Consider the following 21,172-nt stretch of genomic DNA (forward strand, 5'->3'; position numbering starts at 1 on the left):
TTTTTAAGTGGGTCAAATTCTGAGGTCAATGTCAAAATTAATGGTATCCAAAGGAAGGTTTTGTCACATGAAATACAACCGTAAAACATGAAAGCACAAACACTATAAATTATTAAAAAAATTATGCTCAAGATTAATATTGAATTAAAAGTAGGCAAAATTCTAAGGTCGACATCAAAAGGGCAAACTTAATATTTTTATATCCAGTGAAAGCTCCAGCACCAACTATTTATAGCTACGGTTATATGGCTATTGTTTGGAAACTTTGGGTAAAAGTAGGTCAAACTCCAAGGTCAAGGCCAAGAGGTCAAATTTTTAGAACCATAAGAAAGGTTTTGTCATAATAAATAGGCTTACGTCTAAGGTCCAAAAAAAAAAAACAAACAAAAAACAAAAAAAAAAAAAAAAAAAAACTTAAAAGTTATGGACGAGGTTAAAGTTTTGTTGACAAAAGACAAGCCAATAAACAGACAGACAGAAAGATGGACGGACAGGTCAAAATATATACCCACGAATCGTCGATTACAGGGCCTTAAAATTGTTTGCATCAGCATAAGGTTTTATTCACCCTACCCCATTTCTCAGATAAATCCCGCCTTGGTTGTGCAGTAATCATCATCCAATTGGAAATGATCCGGCGTAAAGAACATAGCACAGTCATGATGACTCTGGAAGTTGTCCGGTTGGTTCGGTGACCAGTCCTTAAAAGATGTCGTGTTCCGGGTGAATGTTCATAATCACTCTCCCTCAAAGACAATGTCTGATAGTCCTATCCAGTATCCCCCTACAAAAGGACTTGTATCATGACTCCCTCCGTCCCACATTCATCATCACCTCTCCCTACCCTTTTTGGATTTAATTGTTTCCAATTATATGTGAGCGGAGGAAGTTATTTTCTTCAACTGTCTCAATTTCCAACAACTTTGATCCACGTCTTTGGCAGAATGAATGAAAATTCCATGAATATACTAGCAAAAATTTATTAAAAAAATGTGAAAAAATAAAATTTTCTTATATATTTTGTAGAAAAAATCACATTTTGAATACATAAAGAAGATGACCTGCCATACACAAAAATGTTTGATAAAATGAATAAACATGCTTTGGGTAAATGACACTGGCTACTAATGAGGCACTGTGAGGAAATTGAAGAGATATACCAAATTGTTGAATTTTGTTAAACATGTTAAACAAAAAATAAAATTAATTAAATTTTGAGTCTTATTTAAATACACTTTTAAATACACTTAAACTTGTTAAAATGCACTTAAACTTGTTAAAATAAATTATTCTGACACTTTCAGATAAGAAAATCAATGTCTAAAAAGACTTTACTTACGTACATGTATAAACCTAGACATTATGGATAAAGGTGTGGTATGTCTTTTCCGAGTATCCAGCAATAAGATCATTATTCAATGGATGAAATTGAAACATATACAGGTGTGATACATCTTCTATTTAGTGGTGTTATGAAAGTCTAGTAATGGTACGTTTTTGTTAATATCATTAAAAGCAATGTTCAGGTTTATAGCAAGAATAAAACGAAAAAAAAAACAATTTGAAGAGAAACGCAGAGTGCATGGTTTTCACTTAATGTGAAAGAATAAGAGTACTCGGGGAAATTAATTAATAATGATAATAATGATTGGTTTTATATAACGCCTTTCTAGCATAAGTGCTACTCAAAGCGCTTTACAATCACTATTATCCCAGCAGACCATAACAATCCAGAATCTTTCTCAGTGCAAGCTGCCGTTATCAGCGCTAGAACACTAACATTTTGACAATATCTTTCACTGCCTATAGCCAGGTACCCCTTTTACACTTGGGTGGAGTGAGAAAATTCGTGTTAAGTGCCTTTCCCAAGGACACAACGTCGACGTGCCCCAGCAAGGATTCGAACTCACAACCTTTCGGTTTGGAGTCCGGCACCTTAACCACTAAACTACCGACGTCAATTAACATTGAACAATCATCCATAACTAAATAAGTATCATTTCTATCAAATGACCGATTTAACTGTGTAATTGCTGACGTTTATACAGATATATAGCAAATACCCCGGCTTTGAAGAAGTCCTCAGGAACATCTTTTAAGAACAGGTAACAAGAAAGTGTAATTCATTTTTATAAAAATGATTATTTTAATTAAGATTTATATAGGTACCCTTGAAAGTAAAATGCATAATGACATATCATGTGTACATTCCATCAATGTAGTGCATAAGACGCTGTTATGTCAATTGGTAACAAACCAATAACATGTAAATATAACATAAATATAGCGTATGATCATATAACATCCAATTAAAAACTGAACCAAGAAGTTGCCACAATCAGTGGTTGCTATGTTAAAGATGTAACTTCCATTCATGTTCAATGTCCAATTAAAGTCGCAGTATACATACATTAAGAAATGCATTGTTAAAGGTAATATGCATGTGTAATATGCTATCCATATCTTTTCTCTTTCGAAAAATATGATAGATGGAAGAATGAGGTTTAATGTCCTCTCGCTTTCGCGAAAGCGGGGACAAAAGAACATATATTAGTGAATAATAAACAAATAATTTCATTGTACTTGCTGACAAGGCCATTGTTTCGGCCATAGAACTTAGGAAATGATAACTTTATTCAAGAATATTAAACTTCTTTTTTAATCAACTTGTGTGTCAATAGTGTACCTCATTTAAGAAATTTGTTATTCGAAAAGAACATGCCTTTGTATTAAATTGAGAGAGAGAGAGAGAATAATGTATACCCTTTTCCATATCACATCTTGTATCAGCCCGAAAATAAAAATGATTGAAAAAAGTACAAAATACAAAATATAAACCAATGGAGATCACACTTACAGCTAGCCCTGTGCAGAGAAAACTGGAAATGTCACCATTCACACCTCAGTCCGACATATCACTGCTAAAAACGAACAATCAGATTTGGTAAAAAAAAAACGTTCACAATCAGTATGATAGAAGAACAGTATTCCACAACATCCTGGATTAGAGTTTATACAGACAAGACACAACAGACTCAAACAACATCTGCATAGAGTCATGAAAGTCATACCATCACCGATGTGTCCATGTGGAGAAGCTAAGCAGAACACAGAACACACCTACTACAACACTGTAGAATACACCAGGCACTGAGAAACAACACGTAAACAACAACAACAACGCTACAAGAGAAGCCTTATCGACCAGTGGAAGCCCTACAGAAGACCACCGGATTTGCAGAGGAGACTGGGACTCAAGTGTGACTAGGCGAACGAAAAGAAGAAGAGGAGAAAACAAAATTCAGAAAATGTTAGCTTGGTGCTAAGCGTAAAAAATATAGATTTTAGAAAAAATATATCACGCCATGTGAATTTTATTATGGGAAAATCAAATTGGTAAAAGTAAGTTTTTCCTCATTCATTTTACTTAAAGAGTCATCCACTTTTCTAAATTTTTTTCATGATATTAAGTCTCCTCCAAAGATAAAAGTGTATCATCTGTCCTTAACGAGGCCGAGTCTAATTATTTCTTCCCTTAGGATTTTGATAGTTTTTTGATGATTAATTTTTACTGCTATATTTATTGTTTTAGGATTACAATATCGAATGGTTACCACCCCGTTTTCTTAGTGGGCCATCTTAAATGTTGTCTAATTTAACTATTTGACCCTATGGGAATTTGTTGGAAAATCGCCTAATTATTACATTTTAAAAATGTTTTTTGTACTTCTTCCCTAGGGATTTCTTTTTCATTCAAGTAAACGAGAGTAAATATAAAAAGTCACCAAATTGTGAAATTTCAAAAAACGTTCACCATCTCGATTGGTCTAGGTCGAAGCCAAATACCTTTAAAATTGTCATATTACGGTAAAAATACATTTCTATGGTGACGTAGTTAGTAGCCATTTCAATGTTCTTTTTCCAATAATTGTCGTAAAATCAAATTTTCAGATCAGCAGGAGTTACAACTAATGTTAATTTTGTATCAAAATTAAAATAATTAATGACTGCATGAAATTAAAAAGTTGCGCAAAGTGATGGACACTCGAATTAGACTCGGCCTCGTTAAGGTGTGAACCTTTACTGAGGGTTTTATCAATTTTATTGCTAAATAAATGCTAATATTACTAAATATTTTCAAAATCTATTTCACTTTCCAATTCTAAGGAGAAAAATTCTAAGATTAAGCCACTTCTCTCAACCTATGGCATGGTATTAAGTCTCCTACGAAGATAAAATTTGTTTGTATCACCTGTTCTCAAAGAAGTATGTACTCTGTATGCAGGTGATAAGAGTATATTGCTTCATATGCAACTTTCTGGTAATCTATCGAATATAAAACAGATGTGTAAGATTCTTCATTTCAAGTTCACTGGAATATATCTAGTGGACATATGAATGGAAGTCATAATTGTTAATTAATATTACAATAAGTCGTTGATGTTTATCTTAATATCAAGTTTAAGTTCACAACAAGTATTTTGATTTTATCCCTAATGTATAAGTTTTTGAAATCTTCTGCTTTATATGAATATCAAATTTGGTCTGTTTAGAACGGTGAATAATTGGTACACAGACTGCCAGGTTACTAACATTGATTTGAGTAAAGTGTACAATGTGCAATGTATAGGCCAAGATTTCAGCTCTGTTACGGCACTCATATTGCTCGGAAGATATGTATTAATGACTGTTTATACCTATATCTGTAATTAGAATACTTAAAAAATGAAATTAAATGAAACCCCTGCATCTGGAAACAGCAGTCGGAACAACAATGGTACGTGTAACAATTGATTTTAGCAGCGAAAAAAGTAAAATTTCGTACACACATTTTTATTATTAAATTTCTTAAAGCACAAGCACTGATGAAAGAGGATACATTTCGGTCCTCTGTATTTTAACAAACATGCAACTTTTCATTGTTAAATTTTGAATAATTTTCTGCGTCTTATCCTACAATATCAATCGGTTCACCTGCCCTGAAACAAAAAGAAATACAAAATTAATTTTTTTTGAATTTTTTTTTAAATAAATAAATACAAGTCAAATACGTTTTTTTCTGTTTAAGACTTTTTATGAGAAATTGTGACGAAAGACTAAGGCGAAAGCAGAATTTTAATAATCGTGTATTTTAATTACATGGTTGTTTTTGTGGCAGACAAAGTGATATCATGGTGACCAGATGGTAATATTAGCTAAAATCCTTGTTAATACTTAAGATAATCCAAGACTACGTTTATTTATTTATTTTTTTTTGTTGAACAGTTTTTTATGTCAAAATATTAGGCCTGAGGTGGGGATTGATAAATGTGGTTTTACTGAGTTGAATAAACACGCGGGGAATTATTATAGTTTTTTGGGGGGAGAAGGGTGAATTTATATACATATCAGGTATACAAGATATGTAGATAGAAAACAATTATTTCTGAATAGAATTTTAGGTAAAAAATCAGTAAACATTATGTAAAGACTATGTATTCATCTTACTCCATTTCGCAGATGAATCCCGCCTTAAGGGGGATGTACAAGCCAATTGGATCTAGTCTGGTATGAAATAAGAAATGCCAAGAATACGCTTAATACTCGTCTAAACTAGCCCAAAGTTACTCAAAGTGTTAATGCACTAGTTACCTACTGTTAAAGACCAAAATTATTAAATAATTAAGTTCATTTTGTTTTAATTAGGAGGAAATTAATCATGGTAGAACTGCGCAGCTACAGCATTCACGAGACGAAAAATGCATTGAAAATGGTGTTAGTTTTATTCATTGATAATATCGCTACAACCATTTGTTTCGCTTTTTTCTTGTCATTATCTAAAATTCTTGAAAATTTGATTTTTCATATGTGTGTCTTCCTGAGGCCATGTGTTTATTTCGTCCGCCATTCCTCTGTCACACAGAGTTCAAATAACATTGATTTTCGAATAAATGCGACCATAATAACATCAAGACAAGAAATTACTAAGTTATAATCATTAGGTAATATTACTTACTACTTTTATTTGTTGCATCGCTTCGTCTGATTAATGAAAAAACGCGATTTTAACCCCACTCTAGCAAATCGGGAAAAATTGTTCTGTTCACAGCTCGAGTTTCCTAGCTAATATTAGTACACTGAGCACTTGGTTGGCATATGCATATATCTGCTGTGGATAGATGCGTTTATTACCATGATTATATTTAATTTTTCTTGGAAAAGTCTTGATAATTTGTTGGTTTCTTTAAAACTCAAGAAAAAAGCTTAAAAAAATGCCCTAAACATATGTGTTTACGTCGGGTCTTTTTTCTGTGGCGATAGGAGTTATTTTGAAATGGGGCACCGCAAGGAGGATGCTTAGCATTTAATTTGAAAATGTTAAACAATATGCGGTGCATGAAAAACAAATTGCAATTACATGTCTTACATTCGAAAAGTTGGTACATATGTCTATTTTGTTTAGCAGTTAGATAGAAAAAATAGGCAGTTGAAGGATTTCCTTCAGGCATCTCACATAAATAGCTTGATTGTTTGCAATGACCAACACATTGTATGGAGTAATGTTTGGACATAAAAACGCATCATGTGTCACTATGTTGACTACGTTGTAAGCTCTCGCTTATTGAACGTACGAAGCTTGATAAAATATTGAGTTGTTTCTTTGAAATTTAGAAGCAATCACAATGTTTGCAAACAAAGGTCCATTGCATATGCTATGTCTATCATCGCAAAAAAATGAGAGACTACGCCCCCCCCCCCTTTCAGAAAATCCTATGTTCTTTTTCTCAAAATAGTGCCAAAGATTAGAAAATTTTGCATTACTAAGTATGTGATGGAACATGTACTAGCCTTATAGGACCATTTGTAATAAAAATATTTGGATGCCCTCTCTCTAGATCTACTGCCTAGAAATGGCCCGACTCAATTTTTTTTTACATCCACTTACAGGAATTTTTTTTTCTTCCGTCAACAAACATGTTTAAATTTTAAGGAAAAAATTTTCTCACCATAAATACGGACCCAATAATTTTCCCTGAGTTGGGAGGTCCACTAAACGTCATTTTAAAGATGGTATAAAACATTTAATTATGTTGATTTTTTTCTTTACTCTGTAAAATTGTAATTTTGACAAAATGGGCAAATAGAAAAAAAAATTATTCATTAAATCTCCTACTCTGAATGATTTTATTCCTTTTTCAAATGTTGCTCCGCTGTGGCGCTGTAATGAAAATTGTAAATGTTTATTTGACAGAGTATACGGGGTGGGGGGGGATAAAAAATAAACGATATCTTAGGTATTTGATAGTTATATTATTGTTGAAATATTCAAGTATTTTTCAAAGTGTAAATTGGAGATCTTTGATAGCATATTGCTTAATTTAAAAAAAAACCCTTTTCAAACTTGCTTTCGGGCAACATAACAAGTATCATATTCAACCATCTGAGTTTATTTTTTTATTTTTTTTTTATTCAGGATACAACTTTGGGCAATACAGCCCATCAGTTTACAAAATGACAAATATATATACATGTACAACATATAATACAATCGCCTTCCTTCACTAAAACGATCTATCCAATCATTGATTGAATTATAAGAAAGTCATTTGTCTTAATAAACTGTGAACAAATTCTTATGCATTACTTCAAAGGCATTTTAAGATATACCATAAATATTTTAGTCGTTTGTTGAATGAGTTCCACTGAGACAACCATTTTTCGTCACACATAATGACTTCATTTTCACACTTTATTCAACATATGCTATTTATAGAACTTGAGTGTGCACCAAATTTATTTCTAATCTAAATTGTGGTTTTGTAGATATAGAGATAGTTCGAGAACTTTTTGATCACCCCTCGTACTAGTTGATACTTACACAGGGTTTTTCATATCGATTTTATGTGTTTAATTTCTTTGTGTTTCATTGGTGATAATTAAACTTTTGATAGATATTATAAGTTATCTGTAACAAACTTACAAACTCTTAATTCTAAACTTTGATGGTGCTCATTTTTCCTTACCTGAACCTGAATCAAAGAGAGTTTATTTCAACACGTACACTATCTAACAACTGTTCGATAATAATACTAAATAAATTACTTCAAGCCACACTATAACACAATTCTTCTTTTAATAGTGTTCATATTATTTGAAATATTTTGCAACTGTAATTCTCTTCTACATTTAAAGATTGTTTTGTCCCTCCATATTAAGAAGAGGTCTTAAAAACAAAATTCTGTGCTAAAAATAGATCACGTGCTGCTATCAATGAACTACTTTCAGGGTTCTTTACACTCTTTTTGAAGACAACGATACCTTTTAATAGTGTTCATATTATTTGAAATATTTTGCAACTGTAATTCTCTTCTACATTTAAAGATTGTTATGTCCCTCCATATTAAGAAGAGGTCTTAAAAACAAAATTCTGTGCTAAAAATAGATCACGTGCTGCTATCAATGAACTACTTTCAGGGTTCTTTACACTCTTTTTGAAGACAACGATACCTTTTTTTGAACTTAAAATTATCATTTAAAAGTGCAAAATTTAGACATTTTCTCAACAAATGGTTGTAGACAGAACATTAATGCACAGTTTGTGTATTTTTTTGGATTTTTTAAGGCTCTGCTGAATTCTGTAGCTGCGCAGTTCTAAGGGGCATATCAAAAGCATTTTTCTGCAAAAGTATAGATTATATATGCACAACATGCACTCAGTTATGCATATTTATTTATCTTTATCATAAGGGTTTAAAATTTGATCAAAATATAATGTACTTTAGCCATTTGAAGAAATGTTTACAATTTGTTCTCACTGCACTAAAGGTGGCGTACATCCCCCTTAACTGTACAGAAATGATCATTCCAATGGAAATTATCCGGCGTTAAGAACATGACACAGTCATGATGACTTTGGTAGTTGTCCGGTTGGTTCGGTGACCAGTCCTTAAATGATGCCGTGTTCTGGGTGGATGTCCACACCCACTCTCCCTCAGAGACAATGTCTGATAGTCCTATCCAGTACCCCTCTGCAATAAAACTGATACTTGTAAGTTGTATATGATTTATGGTGGTAGACAAGGGGTTCACCTCTCCATCCCCTTTTCTTATTAAATATCTCATTATCTTCCTCTACACCCACCCCCAAATTTCCGGATGCCTTTCCGTCTTAGAGAATAAACGAATTCAAGCTTGATAAAACAAAATCGGAACAGAGCAAACAGGTAGGTCCAAACAACAGATGTGGGATTAGGTTCTATGGAAGAGTGAGCATCCCCTGCCGACCGGTCACACTTGCCGAGTACTCGTTGTCAATCCATCAACAATTCAGTGTGTAAATAATGGACTAACAATAACTATGAGAAACGTCAGTCAGCGTTTGACGAAATGATAAATAGCAATTGTTTCCCGCTTTTGGCAGACTTGTTTTTGTATTCATATAAAGAATTTGTCCAGGATCTTATATGTGAACTGAAGAAAAAAAACTCGCTGTGGCCTATCACTGAACATTTAGATATATCGACGAGGTTTCGTCAATTAACAATTTTAACTCTTGTTTCAATCGTCAATTCATTCGTCCTTTCTTATCAGACCTAAAATTATCAACTATATACCTTCATCACAGATCGACATACGCAGTTTATATTTCTCAGTTGATTCGATAAGCCAGAGTATGATCTACATATTAACATTTTCTATAACGAGGTAAATTAGTAACAAACATTTTGATGAAACAAGAATATCAGCGGTATTGTTAAAAGTAACCATTTTCGAAAGTGGTCGATACAATGGCCTTGTCAGCAAATATATTTCATGGGGATTCCAATAGATTGTTGGAGAACCTGGTCTCCAAATACGACATGGATACTGTCAATCAAAATCTATCATATTTTTAATACAAACTCTAAAGCACTTGTATGTTCAATCAGAAGGTTCTTTAACAAATTAAATTTGCAAATGATCAAGGTATCAAAACATCCTGAACTTTTTTTTTTTACTTTTTACTGCTGTTCTATGGTTCGTTGGAATTTTAAGGTATCTACATCTGATTCACAACATTTCTCGAAAATATTGTTGCACAGTACTTCTGAAGTTTCCCCTGTTTCATTACTGTTAACATTTTAGGGGGGATTAAACAGAGATGCTTGATAAAATATTTACTGGAATCCACTATGTATCTTTGTTTACAAGTCTTGTCCCAAAATTCCTTAGACAAGCGTTGTTTTGTAGATACCCCATGTCATACATTAATGAAACTTGGTATATAGATTAAATAAAACAGTATCTGATAAATTTATGAACAAATATGGAGTAGCTACACAAATTATTCCATTTTAAAAGACACATTTCATAGTCGAGTGTAGAAAGGCGGCGCAATACCCAAAAGTTGCAATTAAGATTTGGTATATTATATTTAAAATCCTACGGAAAAGTAATTACCACCCTGTATTTTTTGAATGGAAACGAACATTCTCAACTACTTTTCCTCAAATTTTGCTCTTTCTCTTTTGATAAATAAGAATTTTATAACGTTTTATATACATGGGGTTGAAATCCGACTTTTTGAAAAAAAAAAAGCGGCCGCGTTCGCACAGGCGGCGCACTGGACTATGGTCAAGTGTTTTGAACCTGAATTCACTCTTACAGAAATGTATAAATCATTTATGTTTAGTAGACTAAGAAACTTTTTCTTGTCCTTAGTACTTAAAAAATGACTAAAACGGTTTCTTTTTGTATGTGTGAATAACAGTAACTAAAGTAAAAGACAGAGCTAAGAAAAGGGCTTGTGCAACTCCATTAGATAAAGCAGACAAAAAGCCGAAGAAATGTTGCGTTTTCAAATTATTATTATTTCATACCTGTACATGCATATATACTTTGTTTACATATTTTAATGTTTGATCATATCATAGTTATTAAGATATTTCACATTTATAACTATAACCGTTTCGTTTATTTTAAGAATCTGATTCTGGTAATTGAAATATATTTTCTCCAAAATTTGAACCGTTGACATTTGTATTTTTTGACGTTGCAGATTGCTGCAGTTGTTAGAGAACGATATCACGTTATATGTAATTAATCGAAAAGTGTTCAAGTAAACATGATAAAACATCGTAATTTATCTGCCAAAAACACGCTTTATCTACCCTGAAAACTTTATAAAGCTACATCAATTTCTTTAAAGTATGTGTGCCCAGTCTACGAAATTTTGGGACAACCCTCGTATGAGGATTTTAATGGAATCCTATACACATGTAGAATTTGGTAATTCGAATTCAGGAAGATATTCAACATTGACATGCCATTTTCTAAAATTTGTTCCCAAAAAAAAAGAAGCTTTGGGTATATCAAACCCTAATACACTTAACATTGGACTCTTCACTAACCTCAATCCAAAGAATGTTTCGATGTTAAGGTAGTTCTACACTGGGCGCTAAATGGGCCCAATCTTAAAAAAATCTGCTTTTATAAGTTGGATATACATCCCAGCAATGGATAGACACAAGAAAATTTATATGTCAACATGTTCACGTTTCCGCTATTGCCTATCGGAGTACTTACCCCAAAACGTAAAATTCTGAAATTTACCTATCCTACATTTTGTTGTATTTAAATGAATGAAAGTCTAAATATTCAACTTTAATACACAAAATAGAGAAGAAACCTGTTAGTAAACCATATAATCATTGTTTTGCGTGAATTATTAAAATTATTTGCACTTTCCCAGGCTAACATATCAAAATGAAATATGAGAAAATGTGCTTCACAGGTCAATCTCGGTCATTTTAGAAAAAAAATTATGGACTCAAACTTGAAAAATTTGCATTCTTCTAACTAAATAACCTTTAAGAAAAAGCAGAAAAATGTTTATGCTGACTCATTACTTTTCATGGTATGAGCTCTACACTAAAGAGACCCCTATAGTTTCATTCCTCCAAAAGTTATATATTGCCACATTTTCCTGGAGTTCTATTAAAGTTTGCGTGTATACTTGTATTAACAAGGTTGTACATATCAAAACAATGCTAATACACACCCTATACCTATTGTTCCAAAAATTTTTTCTTATAGTACTCTAAAACATTAAAACACCACTTGTCTGTAAATTGGAGACAATAAAATGGGCGTGATTGACTGATTCTCACAAACTGGATGCTTTCGTTACAGAAAGCTGCGAGTGAATATTTTTTTTCTTCATATAATAATCATAATTCTAGTTTAAAGATAATTATGCATTGTGATTGTTGAGTAAGCAGGTTGAAAGAGGGGGGTATGCGTCTTATGAAATAATTATTATTCAAGGTGAATTTATAATTTGTGGTGGATAAAATTAATAAATAGACATAATAAACAAATATCATGAAATAGAAAAGACAATTTATATTCCTTGAGATGGATACTTTTTTACCATCACATCATAAATACACATGTAGCAATATACAATATTACTGTGAGATACTGTGAACTTTGAGTTCAGTAAAATGATACCCCCGACTCCTATATGAATATTATGACAGTGTCCATGTGCTATGTGAAACCCGAAATATGTGTCAAATCTAAAAGCAAAATAGCAGATGCACAATGACCATGTGTAATAAAGATTTTTTGAAAATCTCATCAAATTCTCTCAATGGTATATGAGGAGTTGCGAATAAGAGTTGGGCATCCCAAAGCGTGACCGTCGGACAGACGAACGGAGGGACAGACATCCCGATTAGATATACCCTTCTGCTTTTCAAGTGGGGGTACATTATTTGTATCTCCCTCATTCCTTTTGTTATTTTATACTAGCTCAATCAAATAACTCGCCTTGAGGATTTGTTCCAACGATGTGTGAGCGGAGGAAGTTGTTTTCGTCAACTGTCTTGTCAACTTCCACCAGCTTGGATCCAAGCCTTTGGCAAAATGACTGAAAATTTCTTGCATTATACAGGAACATAAAACAAAGAAATTAATGTGAAAAATAGATACAGATCTGATCGTAGAAAAGTAGTATTATTTGACTCTGAAAATAAAGGTTTTTCGCGGAGAAACAGTTTGATATTCGCATTTTATTATGGAAAAGCGGAACTGGGTATGACACTTTTATCAAAAGCTAACTTCTAAATGTTGAAATATGTGCATTGAGTCTTATTCTACTCTTTTTTAAATAAACTTTTTGTTTTGTGTCGAGTTACACCAAAAATGTTTATCAGAGTAAAATAAAGTATATATAGTTGTATTGTTTAATACCTCAAAGCTAATAAAAGTAAAATGTATCTACGAATTTTGTTTTTTTTTAAACAACGGAATTATTCGATTGACTTAAGTATATACCCCAGCTTCGATGAAGTCCTCGGGAACATCTTTAATGAACAGATAACAGGAAAACCTGTGCTTAATCCAGTGAGAAGGGCAGTCGTCCGACCATATTTCTGAAAAATCCAACTCATAAAATTTAAATAAAAAACATAAAAATTCAAATAAAAAGATTGATATATAAACAAGATAAAATGACGCAAAATGTTTGTGAGACAACATTGCCCTGTATGACACCTTTTAGCAAGGGTTGAGGGCCTTAAATGCTAGTCAAACTCCAAGGTCGAAGTCAAGAGATGAAAACAGTGTCTTAATTAATATAAGGAATACCTTATCCTAAGAAGTAAACATGCAAATTATGAAAGCTCTGGTAACAACTGAATGAAGATTAGATATTTTCAAATAAGTCAAAATCCAAGGTCAGGGTCAAAGGTAAACATTTGTTTTCAAAGGAAGTTCATGTCACAAGAAATATTACTATAGAATTTGAAAGCCAAAGTCTAAAAGTTAACTGTTTAAAAGTTATGACTTAGATAAGAGTTTTTGTAAAAGAAGGTCAAACTCTGTGGCCAAAGTCAAGAGGACAAAATATTTATACCCGCTGGAAAAATCTATAACGATAACACCTGATACATTAAAAGCCTTTGTCTCAGATGTTCAAAGTTTTGACCTAGGTTATTTTTTTGCAAAATTCGGTCAAGCTCCAAGGTCAAGAAGTCGAAAATGTTGGTACTCAAACAATGTTCTTGTCAAAAAAAAAATGAAATATGAATGCCATAGCTCCAACCAATCTAAAGTGATGGTTAATTTATAAAGTTTTTGCGGTCAAACAAACAAACAAACAGGTTCACAGACGGACGGATAGGGCAAACTTATATACTAGTTCCCTGACTCTTTGATTGCGGGGGTAGAAAAAATAGAATACAAAATAAACTCAAACATTAATACTTATTCTTGTGAGTAGTATTGGTTGAACTTTAATGTTTCCTTTTTATTCAGAAGGTTCATATCTAGGCACATTTATTAACTCCAGTCAGCATATAACAAAAGCTCGCGAATGATATTTAGAGTTCTGATCGACAACATCGCCTTTATATTGTATAGAACCGCACATGTCATGAATTAATTTTATTTTTGATAAGAACCATACAAATTCTTTTATGTATACCTTTTTAATACCAGCAATACAGATTGAGATTAACTATGAAAGCTATGCATTATCACATAAAAGTAGGTAAGGGTGTAAGAGATACATTTTTAACTACCATTTGCAAAGCAAATAAAGACGAATGTAATTAACCAGTTATAATTCATTTTTTGTGTGTTCAGGTAAGTCCTAGGTTCTTATCAGAGAAATATCATATACTTTGGTCACTTCAGGCCATGACACACTTAAACGCTGAAATTAGTTTATCTTAGTCTGTATAACAGAAAATTGACAATGAGAGAACATAAGGCTTTTTTTAGGCTAACATGAAAGGGCTAGTATTATGCTCCATAATACATTTTTTACATAGTAGCTAACACACACAGTTGTTATTTTGGATTTGTTAATTTCACCTAAATAATACAATGACTTCTTTAGTTTTTTGTACGGAAATACATAGATATAACCCTTATGGTTTTTAATTAAGATATTTTTTTCCACAAACACCTCCGTACGTAACCTTAACTTTCCTGCAAATGTCGCAGCTGCAGCAAAAAATATACATAACCCGTGTATTAACAATCAAAGAAAGTTATTTTATTGTTTATAATTAAATTCATATAAAACATTTAAAATAAAATTAGATAATTATGTTAAATATTGTAACATTGAACAGTCCTATTGACTCTGGTAGTTTTCGGAAGTTTCTGTAATCAGGCCTTAAATGATTCAAATTGAATATTCCCTGTGGAAGTCTATATCCACTCTCACACAAGACAATCAAGACAATGTCAGATAGTCTCCTCCTGTATCCCTCTGCAACAGAACTGATACATGTACTTGTACGTTGTTTATGATCCACGGTGGTAGACAAGGAATGTGCTTCTCAACCCTCCTTTTCTATTTGAATTCTCAATATCTCCCTCTCCAACCACCATCGATTTCCATATGCCTTTCCGTTACTGTTCATATTTTCCATCAGGACAAAGCTTTTTCTGTATGAACTGTATAGATAAAACAACCAATATTTAAGATTAATAGTCCATTAAACAATACAAATTGGATCAGAGCGAACAGGGACATACAAAGGATCAGGTGTGGGATCGGGTGCTATAGAAGAGTGAGCACCCCCTGCCGACCGGTCACACTCTCTGCAAGCAAGCACCCTGTTATGACTAGGAAATGATGATGATAAAATCTGTTGAAAATTCAATGTGTAAATTACGGAAAAAAATAATATTAAAACCGTCAAACAGAAATGGTGACGATCGAGCATAGAACACAATCCCGATGACTCTAATAGATTATTAGAGGGACTGGTCTCCAAAAACCACATAGATGTTGTCAATCAGAAACTCGATCATCTTTTTAATATCAACTTCAGAGTACTTGACTGTACAATCAAAAGTGTCTTAAACAAAATTCTTTTGCAAATGATTAAGGACAGGGATAAGAAAGTGAGTAAATTCATGTGTTAAAGTAAATTACAAGTATAAAAACTGCAGCTGCAACGATTGCAAAATGTCTCGACTTTTTTTCTACTTTTATGCTGTTCTTTTGGTAAATGTTGGTGGTTTCAAATTTTCCAAAAGTTCCCTGGAATTTTTAGGTATCTACATTTGATTTACAACACTTTTCAAAAATATTGTTGTATAGTTCTTCTGAAGTTTCTCCGACATTACTGTTAATATTTTAGCGAGAATTAAAGAGAGAGGCTTGATAGGACATTTACTGGGACCCGCTATGTATCTTTGTATAGAAGGATTTCAATCGAATCCTATAAACAAGAAGATTTGATAATTCGAATTCATTTTGGTTGTTAAAAATATTTTAAACTGACATAAATTTTGTAGAATTTCCTGTTCGTTATTTCCATATCCTTCTCCCTAGAAAAAGAGCTATGGGTACATACCCCCCCCCCCCCCAAAAAAAAAAAAAAAACCTTAACAATGGACTCTTCACTAACCTCAATTCAAAGAATGTTTCAACGTAAATAGACAGAATAAACAAATATCATGAAATGGAAAAAAAGACAATTTGTATTCCTTAAGATTGATGCTTTTTAAGTTGTTTTCACAATCACATCAAAAATAAAATATACGGAATTAAACTAGAAGTACTGTGAGCAATGAACTCACTAAATGATAGCCCGCCTCCCATATAAATATAATGGCAGCTGCCATGTTATGCTATGGGAAACCCAAATACAGTTATACAAGATAAGAGATGGATACTCCAAAGCGTGACAGACTGACGGACATACGGACGGACGTACAAACGAAGGCACCCGATTACTATAATTTTACCCTTCCTCTTTTAAAGTGTGGGTACTATGATTTGTATACCCCTCACTCTTTTTGTTCTGTTTATGCTAGCTTAATAAACAAGAGGCCCAGGGGCCACATCGCTCACCTGAGAAGCGTTAACCATTCTGTTCTTTACCAGATTTTCCTCCTTGTTCCATCCCCACCCTACACCACTGATCATAATTTAGACATTTAGAAATCTACACTACCGTAGGATTATTCCATGTGCAAATAAGTTTCAACTTTTCTGGCCCAGTGGTTCTTAAGAAAAACATTTTCAAAAAAATTCTATATATTTCTATGTAAAACTTTGATTCCCCACTGTGGCCCTGCCCTTCCCCCGGGAGTCATGATTTGAAATAATTTAGAATCAATACTACCTCAGGATGTTTCCACATAAGTTTCAGTTTTTTCTTGCCCAGTGGATTTTAAGAAGAAGATTTCCAAATAATGTTCCTATATATTTCTATGTAAAACCTTGATTCCCCATTGCGGCCCTGCCCTTCCCCCGGGGGTCATGATTTCCACAATTTAGAATCAACACTACCCCAGGATGGTTCCACATAAGTTTCAGCTTTTCTGGCCCAGTGGTTCTTGAGAAGAAGATTTTTTAATGACCCCACCTATTTTTGTCATTTATTGATTATCCCCTTGTGTGGGGGCTTGGCCCTTATTTTAACAAATTAAATTTCGCTTCACCCAAGAATAATTTGTACCAAGTTTGGTCAAAATTGGCCCAGTGGTTCTTGAGAAGAAGTCGAAAATGTGAAAAGTTTACAGACGGACAAACTGACAGACAGACGGACGGACGACGGACAAATTGTGATCAAAAAAGCTCACTTGAGCCTTCATCTCAGGTGAGCTAAAACTTGTCTTGTCGATTTGTTCCAACGAAATGTGAGCGGAGAGAGTTGTTTTCGTCAACAGTCTCGATTTCCACCAGCTTGGATTCACGCCTTTGGCAAAATGACTGAAAAGCTTTGCAGTATAAAATAAAGTTGAAGATAAGTACATTTCAGAACTGGTAGGGAATAAGTACTATGATTTGACAAGGAAAATCAAGATTTTTCGCAAAAAAAGCAGTTATGGTACATTTAATAGCAATTTTAATTCCGAGAACTGGAACTACGTATGAATCTATTACTAAAAACTTACTTCTAAATGTCGAAGTAAGTGCATCTAGTCTAATTCTACTTTTTAAAATAAACTTTCAAAATTATTATTTTTGTGTCGCGTTACATCAAAAATATATATCAGAGTAATATAAAGTTAATAATATTATAATAGTATTTTCTATACCTCAAAGCTAATAAAAAGTATAATGTATATACGATTTTTTTTTCTTTTTAAGCAACTGAGTGAATTGATTGATTCGAATATATACCAAAGCTTCGATGAAGTCCTAGGGAACATCTTTAATAAACAGATAATAAGAAAACCATTCTTTAATCCAGTGAGGAGGACAGTCGTCCGACCATACTACTAAAAAAACCCAACTCATAAAATTTGTTAACATAAAAAATCAAATAAATAGATAGATAAATTAACAAAATAGAATGAAATGTTTGTGATAAACAGATGCCCTGTATGACACCATTTGGCAAGGGTTGAAGGGCTCAAATACTAGTCAAACTCCAAGGTCAAAGTCATGGAGATGAACATGTTGTTAACTTGCCTCACTCAATGAATATAAGGAAGACCTTGTCCTAAGATGCTAACATGCAAGATATGAAAGCTCTAGCATCAATTGTGGAAAGATTAAATGTTTTCAAAGTTAATCACAATCCAAGGTCAGAGTCAAAAGTCAACATTGTTGGTATCAATAGGAAGTTCTTGTCACAAGGAAATTTACTATTAAACGTGAAAGCCCTAATCCTAGTTGTAACAATTCTAAATTCATGACATTGATTAAACTTTTTATAAAACAAGGCCAAACTCTTATTCAAAAGTTTAAAATATTTACACCTTGGAAATATCTTGTAACAATAACAAAAAAAAGATGAAAGGATCAGTCCTAACTGTTTAAAATTCTGAACAAAGTTTAATATTTATAAAAGTCAGTCAAATGCAAAGGCAAAGAAGTCAAATAATTTTGATGGTACCCAAAGAAAGGTATTTCAAAAGGAATGTGGAATGTGAATGCCATAGCTCCAACCAATCGAAATTTGTGGGGAATGTTAAAATTTTTGTTGTCAAACAGATAGAAGTACGGATAAGGCAAGAACTGTATACTATATCCCACGAATCTTCGATTGCAGGGTCAGGAAAAATAGAATTGAAAATAAACTCTAAACTGAGATACTTCTGGTGAGTGGTATTGGCTGAATCGTTTTCCTTTTTTACTTCGGAAGGTTCGTATTGTATAACTCTTCCTTCTTTTTACTAGTCTGAGTTATGTATATTTCAGGCACTCTAAGGTCGATTTTAGTTAATTTTCTATGAACATTTAACAACTTCGGTTCGTATATTAAACAAAACCCTCGAGAATAGGTTAAAAGTTCTGACCCCATCTATAGACATGCTGGAGATCCGCACATGGATGAAATAATTTTTGATAGGAACCACTGTTACAACGCACTTTGAAAAATTACGCACTTTGAAAAAATTTTTCAAAGTGCGTTAATTTTTGGGACCAGGTTAACGCACTTTGAAAAATTTTTTCATAGTGCGTTGAATTTGGGACCAAATCAACGCACTTTGAAAAATTTTTTTCAAAGTGCGTTAAGACTGTACATCATAATTTTACACCATGTAAACATTTAACGCACTTTGAAAAAATTTTCATGAAACAAAAGGAATTAGACATATATTTTAGAAATAGACAACAGTATTATCCCCTCGCAACGTATGATGGGATATAGTGATGAACTTTCAAGAATCGCCATATTTTGAAATAATCATAAATATGATAACATGTATCTAATATCTTTTCTCATGTCTTACGCAAATAAATAAAGCATATATAAATTAATAAAATACAATTATTTAGTTTTAAATAGCTTTAAAATTGGTGAAAAATAAGCAATTTTTTTTCGTGTTTTGTCTATAAACATATGCCCCCCCCCCGTGAAACACAAAAAGCTTTGGCATAAATTTGTAAAATGACAGTCCATATTACCTGTAAATAAGGAATTTTTGTTTCACGGGGGGGGGGTGGGGGGGGAGAGATGTTTTAAAAATATTTTCAGTTTTCCGTTGATTTCTATAGTGAAAAACACAAGTTTTGCCAAAAATATAGAGTTATCTCTCTTTGGTATCCCAAATAAGTAAAGGTTTATGAAAATTCATATGAATATCTATAAAAATTTTGAGAATCATTCCAATATGTTAACTTTTGAGAATTGACTTAGAGATAGGCGGAAGAATAATACTATCCTTCGTAGTTCTTTACGCCCTTGAATCTTGACCTTTTGACCCCAAATTCAAAAGGGGTCTTCCTTAGACCACAAGGATTCTGTTATGTTAAATTTCATTGCAAAAGCTCAAAGGGTTGTCGAGATATCGTGTGGAAACGAAAGCGTTACAGAAAGAGGGATGGACGGACAGCTAGACGGACGGACACACACTTGGTTATATATTGGGTACATCAAGTCCAAGTCCTATTGGATACTGCTTATTGGATACAAAAAAAGTGTACACACGAGAGAGCATTATTTGGGTATTTACTGTTCAAATCTTATTGGATATTAATCCTCGTGTCCGTATTTTATTGGGTTTTTCTTATTGTTTTTTATTCATTTCAAATTTATTATATATTTAATATTTGCTGGTAAATTTAGACAAGACTGAAAACCTTTGATTTTGAACCCATATTTTTGTCAATTTCTGCGATATAGCTCTTTTGTTGTAACACCTAACTAATTTGTTCTTAGCAATAAGGATATACACCTGTATATTTCAAAATATCTACTATTAATATATATGATTACCTAAGTGCAAAAAAACTGAATTGTGAAAACACAACTCAACACATCTCAGACTCTGTTCAACCTTTCTTGAATAACAAAATTAAGTATTTAAGGAGAAACCTTTTTGAGTCATGACCAATTAATAATAAGCAAATGCCCATTACATGTTGGACAGAATGAAGGTATCCAACAGGCATTGGACAGGTGTCCAATACCTGTTGGGTTGTATTTTGATGAAGGGATTAAACTACCCAAGAACAATTGAACATGTGTACATTGTCCAATTCTATTTGGGTTTCTTGTATCTCCTCATCAAAATACAACCCAACAGGTAATGGACATCCGTACAACTCCTCTTGGATATCTACATCCCACCCAACAGGCAATGGACACTTGTCTAATTCTTGGGTTTCTTGAATTGTTTCATCAGAATACCACTCAACAAGTAATGGACATCTGTCCAACTCCTCTTGGATATCTACATCCCACCCAACAGGCAATGGACACTTGTCTAATTCTTGGGTTTCTTG

General features: G+C 32.9%; 1 long non-coding RNA gene across 1 annotated transcript; it reads right to left on the reverse strand.

Moving 5' to 3' along the window:
- Nucleotides 1–12,797: 12,797 nt before the first annotated feature.
- Nucleotides 12,798–14,625, reverse strand: LOC134249452 (uncharacterized). The gene is made up of 3 exons (XR_009988284.1): nucleotides 14,547–14,625; nucleotides 13,300–13,397; nucleotides 12,798–12,892 (listed from the first exon to the last, which is right to left on the reverse strand). It is a non-coding gene; the product is annotated as an uncharacterized LOC134249452 (long non-coding RNA).
- Nucleotides 14,626–21,172: the final 6,547 nt, after the last annotated feature.

This window comes from Saccostrea cucullata, unplaced genomic scaffold (genome assembly GCF_032062105.1).
Source record: "Saccostrea cucullata isolate Sc308-1 unplaced genomic scaffold, CSIRO_AGI_Scuc_v1 ctg1013, whole genome shotgun sequence".
NCBI classification, from domain to species: domain Eukaryota; kingdom Metazoa; phylum Mollusca; class Bivalvia; order Ostreida; family Ostreidae; genus Saccostrea; species Saccostrea cuccullata.